This window comes from Saccopteryx bilineata, chromosome 2, assembly GCF_036850765.1.
Source record: "Saccopteryx bilineata isolate mSacBil1 chromosome 2, mSacBil1_pri_phased_curated, whole genome shotgun sequence".
Taxonomy (NCBI): Eukaryota; Metazoa; Chordata; class Mammalia; order Chiroptera; family Emballonuridae; genus Saccopteryx; species Saccopteryx bilineata.
Window position 1 is genome coordinate 38,892,378 of NC_089491.1, and position 6,388 is coordinate 38,898,765.

The following is a 6,388-nucleotide window of genomic DNA, read 5'->3' on the forward strand; positions in this document are numbered from 1 at the left end:
ATGGAAGGTAAGGTAATGCAACCTTTCTGGCTATCTGTCATGGCACTTCAATATTCTTGGGGTAAGTTCAATGGGCAATTTTAAAGAACCCTTCTGCAGCATCGGGAGCAATACGATAGTTCGCAACAAAGAGATCTCTCTCTGAGAGCTCCCAACGTGTTGGAAAAATAGTGGTCTCTTCAGCCAGTTTTAACAATATCTCTCGAGTTTTCCTTATGTTTTAAAATCACTGATCGTGCTAAGTTTCATCGCTGACAATAAAGTGTCTGCTTCCTTTTGAAAACCTCATTCTTCTAAAATGCATTTCCATCTATTTCTCACTTCCTTTCAAATCTGTCCTACAATGTAGATATCATACTTGGATCTGTGCCACTTCTCTGAATCTCAGCCCCATGCAGAGCTAGCAGTCCCTGCACCAGTGCAGGAGACTCTGAAACCACTAGGGTTAGAGACCATGAGGGTCAGCAAGCACAGTCTAGCAGCCACCGGCGCGACATCCAGGTGCAGGACAGCAGTGACCCAGGCATCGTTGGCCTGTCCGTGCACATCAATCCATGTCCAGGTATACAGGCGAAGCCAGAGAAGTCTCCATGGCCCAGGGTATCCAGCTCAATATTCTTTTCTTTTTAAAAATTTTATTTTATTGATTCATTTTAGAGAGAGGAGAGAGAGAGAGAGAAGGGGGAGGAGCAAGAAACATCAGCTCATAGTAGCTGCTTCTCACATGTACCTTGACTGGGCAAGCCCCAGTTTGGAACCTGTGATCTCAGCATTCCAGGTCTACGCTTTATCCACTGCACCACCACAGGTCAGGCTCAATATTTTTCAAATGCTTCATTATATTAGGATTAAGGACTTAATGTTTAAAATATATATAATAGAAGAAAATATAGGTAAGTGTGTTTATTACCTTGAGGTAGATAAGGACTTCTTAAACAAGATATAAAACCATAAAACACAAATCATTAGAGAAAAGATCAATACCATTAAATTCAAAGACAAGTAGGCATTCAGGGTAAGGATGGCAAATTAAACACATACATTTATATTCACTCATTTCAGCCCCAACTAAAAACTACAGCAATTATTTTTGATGTGTTTGTGTGTATAGACATAAACCCACAAGGACCCAAATGAGAGATGAGATAAAGGTAACTTTCCAGAAGGCTGCAGTTTAGACAGGTAAATATTTAAGTAAAAATAGGTATAAAGCAAAATACAAAATTATAAATTTGGGGGACTTCCAATGCCTTGCTCATGGATACAGTAAAAATATTTTACTAAATACTAGTATGTTAGTATTCAACAGGAACACAATTAATGTCTTCTACTAGAAATGTAAAAAGAAGAAAAAAATTCTAAGGATCAACTATCCCCCAAATTTACAAAATCATCATCCCCCCCAAATATGAAAACTCACTGCAATCACTGAGTCCTAGTTTTCCTTTAATACGAAGTGTTTAATTGCTTTAAAACTGACTCATCTCTGGAAACTTAGAATCGAAGTTGACTGTCAAGACCTCTACCATGTCCTCCATCCACATTTTTTTCTTTTTCTTTTTTTTCCTGAAGTGAGAAGCGGGGAGGCAGACAGACTCCTGCATGTGCCCAAATGAGATCCACCCAGCATGACCACTAGGGGGTGATGCTGTGCCCATCTGGGGCGTTGCTCAGCTGCAAACAGAGCCATTCTAGCACCTGAGGCAGAGGCCATAGAGCCATCCTCAGCACCCGAGCCAACTTTGTTCCACTGGAGCCTTGGCTGTGGGAGGGGGAAGAGAGGGATAGAAAGAAAGGAGAAGGGAAGGGTAGAGAAGCAGATGGGCGCTTCTCCTGTGTGCCCTGGCCGGGAATTGAACCACATGCTGGGCCGATGCTCTACCACTGAGCCAACCGGCCTATCCACTTTATTTGCCAGTACTGCTACCAGCCCTTGAGGCTGACTCAGTCCACAGAGACCTCAAGCCTTGACAGCAGCCAAGACCCTGCAGCTTTGAGGCTCCTCTCAGCTCAAGGAGAGCCAGGAGAAACTCTGGAGGAAGGTTCTACCTCCAGGATGGAGACATGTTGAAAAGCTACAACCTAGTGCCTCTGGCAGGACCCTCCCTGGTGATGGCACTAGGTCCAGGTACAGTTCCAACAACTTCGCCGCACTTGGGAAGTTGGGCTCTGGGAGAACTCTCAGGAGCATCCAGAAGGCCACTAGAAGCATTTTTGACATCCTTCCCAGCAAAGAATATCTGGACCATCCCATGTGTGAGAACAGTACTGACAATCTTTTGGAGCAGCTGGACCCCCAACTCATTATCTCAGAGTCTGACAGTCAGAACTACAACTGCTGTTTGGAGACCAGGGAGAGGATACATGAATATATTGATAAGAAGGAGACACTGCCAGAGGAGCTGAAGGTCGTGGAGCTGGAGGAAGTGAGGCTGGTCCAGAAACTAGAGGAGGTAAAGAACAGAGAGAGAGCAGCTGTGGCTTTGGAAGAATCCCAGGCAGAGACTGAGACACTGACCAGAAGAAAAGGCAGTTCCATAAAGACTACAGGGCCTGACCTGTGGTGGTGCAGTGGATAAAGCATTGACCTAGAACACTGAGGTTGCTGGTCTGAAACCCTGGGCTTGCCATGTCAAGGCACATATGGGAGTTGAAGCTTCCAGCTCCTCCCCCCAATTAAATAAATAAAGTCTTAAAAAAAATTTTATGCCTGACCTGTGGTGGTGTAGTCTGTAGTGGATAAAGCGTTGACCTGGAACGCTGACAATGCTGGTTCAAATCCCTGGGTTTGCCTGGTCAAGGAACATACAGGAAGCAACTACTACAAATTGATGCTTCCAGTTTCTCCCCCCTACCTCCTCTCTCTAAAAAATCAATAAATAAGAAATCTAAAAAAAAAAAAAAAGACTACAGTAAACTGCAATGGCAACCATTGGAACTACCTGATAAACTGAGGAGCATGGAGAACCAGCTGCTATATGCCCAGATCCAGCTAACCTGGCTGGAGAAAACCAAAACCTTCAAGTCAGCATTTGAGATCTGCCATGATGCTCCTTGGCTATCATCAATAACTTCAGACTGGGCTACTTCTCTGCGATCCCCATGTGCTAGAATGACATTAACATGACCTGGGGCAGACAGTCTTGCTGCTCCTGGTCCTGTCTAGCACAGTTTGGTCTGCAGTTTCAGAGGTATTGATTCATCCCCTGCAGAAACCATTCCTATCTAAAGTCTTTAACAGAGGACCCCGTTGAGCTGCCTTGTTCTGTAACAGGGAGCAGAGTGCTCTTTTGTGTTACAAATTTGCCCAGGTGATGATGGCTTTCCTGGACAGCATGTAGCAATTCAAGGAAGAAGCCAAGAAAGGCGAGCTGGGGTCCATGTGCCCTACAGGATCCATTGGAGAAAGGCCTGATAGAAGGCACTGGAGCCAGTGGTGAATTGTATACCATCAGAACTCACTTGAACACAGAGGAGCAGTGGACAAAGCAGTGGACAAAATTGCAAGCTCATGCTTACAATTTTTAAGTGGAGTCTTGCTTGAGTCTCCATAAGGCAGTGGTTCTCAACCTTTCTAATGCCGAGACCCCGCAATACAGTTCCTCATGTTGCGGTGACCCCAAACCAAAAAATAATTTTGGTGGCTACTTCATAACTGTAATTTTGCTACAGTTAAGATTCGGAATGTAAATACCTGATATGCATTATGTATTTTCCGATGGCTTTAGGCGACCCCGCTGGGGTCGCGACCCACAGGTTGAGAACCGCTGCAAGGTATTGTCAAAAATAACTTTTCGCCTGACCTGTGGTGGCGCAGTGGATAAATTGTCGACCTGGAAATGCTGAGGTCGCCGGTTCGAAACCCTGGGCTTGCCTGGTCAAGGCACATATGGGAGTTGATACTTCCAGCTCCTCCCCCCTGTCTCTCTCTCCTCTCTCCTCTCTAAAATGAATAAATAAAAAAAAAAATTAAAATAAAAAATAACTTTTCTATGAGAGAGAAATTTTTTTTTGCTTTGAAAGATTTTATTTGTGAAAATCTTATCAGATCAATTGCAAAACTGAAGAATATAACAGGTTTATAATTTTAATAATAAATTACTATATCAACATTAATTTTTAGAGGAATTAAAGTATTGCCTAGAGCAAACCGAAGCCATTGCCATCTTCCCAGCACAACTCTGTCTTCTCTAGTACTTTCCTCTTCCCTCTTCCCCACCTGAACAAATTCAAAATCACAGGAAAGATTAAATTATGAGGTGATGGGATAAAAGGTTACAGAAGGAAAGAACTGAGGGTGGGAATGAGGTGAGAGGGAGTGGCTGAGAGAAAAGTGGTCTTCAATCTTTTCATGAGAAAATAAAAGTAACTGGGCCACTGGTGTATGTACTAGAAATCTGGGAAGGGGGATAGTCAAAGATTTTTAAGTTTTGGCTGTGATGTATAGTGTCAACCCCTTTCATCCCTGAGAAACTTTAAATAAACTTCTATACATCTTTCAATGATCAAAACAAAACAAAACAAAAAACCCTGAGTCATTACTGTCTTCTAACAAGAACTTGAAAACTTCATTTTCTTCAAGACATTCAATTCTCTTACCTGACCAGGCAGTGGCGCAGTGGATGCAGCATGGGACTGGAACGCAGAGGACCCAGGTTCAAAACCTCCACGTGGCTGGCTTGAGTGCAGGCTCGCTGGCTTGAGCATAGGATCATAGACATGACCTCATGGTCAATGGCTTGAGCCCGAGGTCGCTGGCTTGAGCAAGGAGTAACCCGCTCTGCTGTAGAGTGGAGCCCCCACCCCCATCAAGGCACATATGAAAAGGCAAGGAACAATTGATGCTTCTCATCTCTCTCCTTTCCTGTCTGTCTATCCCTCTCTGTCACACACACACACACACACACACACACACACACACACGCTTGCGCGCGCACAACTCATTTCTCAGTTGGTGGCAAACTAAAACACTTGCGGGACACTCTGCTGCCATGTTCTTGAAGACTTACTGCTTTAGAGCCATGGATTGCACTAATAATAAATTCCAATCCAATATTAAGAGAATAACCGAACTCTTCTGATCACCTGAGTAGGGAGGTTCAGAATACACCGCCCACCCTGCACGGGGCACCACTGCGCTCGGCTATGACACCCTCATTGCCCCACTCCGCCACCCTGAGATAGCATCATTGCTGCAGTCTTCTGTGGGCTAAAAGCAAACCTCAAGCTTGTGGAGTGAATTTTCTGTTCTCACTTTCTTCGTCTTTCTGGTATCAATTTATTTTTATTTGTGCTCAGATGTGTCTCATGCTAGGCCAAAGGTCTAGTATTTTCCTGTGTCCACTGATGAGCAGGAAAAACTCGTTTTTCGTATGTGTGCCCAGGTTCTCCTGCGCCAAGCATTAACGCAGGGCACAGTTAGGCTCTCACTAAACCTCGGTTGAATAAAGAAACCTTTTCTTAAAGTTGACACCGTATTTATGTGGTTTCAGGAATCAATTGGGAGCGTGGAGGGGGAGTGTCATTTATGATGCAATAAGTGCCAGAGGTGATGTGAACTTCCTTTAGCCTTCCAGGCAAACAGTAGTTCACGTCTTCATCGCTGAGCGCCGCGGACTCAGGGTAACCTGGCAACACCGGGGGGTGGGGACAGAAAGATTCGCAAACACCAACTTTGCCAGCCCACGATGCTCGGCCTGCCAGGTTCAGAGGCCTGAGTGGCGGACATATGGCGGTAGGGCCACTATGCTGGACCGAAAACAGCCGCCCGGGGGTGCGGTCACAAGCACAGCCCGAGTCTCCACTCCCCGCGAGGCCAGACCCTAGGTCTCCCGCCGGCGGCTACCGGAAGCAGGGGGAGTATAGGGGACGTCCCAGGCCCAGGGACTTTCGGCCAGCGTCCTTCCCAGATTCACTAAGCCTCCAGTGGCGACAGAGCCGCACCCTGTTCCTGCTAGAACTAGCCACCCACTTCGCCCTCAAAACCTCTCCCCCCGCTGTGCAGAGCCAGAGGGGCGCCCCTCTCCAGAGACTCTCTTCCTAGGCTGGGGCGCCCTCTGCAGGCCTAGGAGGGGGACACATCAGGCACACACACGTGGACACAACCAAATACAGCTGATCCTCAGAAACGTAGTTTCTTTCCCCGCCGCCGTTGTCTCTGTCGAATTTGCACGTTCTCCCCATGTTTGCGTGGGTTTTCTCAGGATACTTGGGTTTCTACCCCTATTCCAAATATGTGCAGGTGTGTGAGTGCGTTCCACGATGGAATGACACTCTGTCCAGGATGTGTTCCCGCTTTGTACCCTGAGCTGCCAGGGGAGGCTCTGGACCCCTCCCATCTGAACTGAAAAGTAAGTGGGTTGGAAAATCATTATCTTACTTGTTTTTA

General features: G+C 46.0%; 1 pseudogene; it reads left to right on the forward strand.

Annotated features, from left to right (window-relative positions):
* LOC136322213 (beclin-2-like) lies at positions 1–6,043 on the forward strand (annotated as a pseudogene).
* The last annotated feature ends 345 nt before the right edge of the window (positions 6,044–6,388 follow it).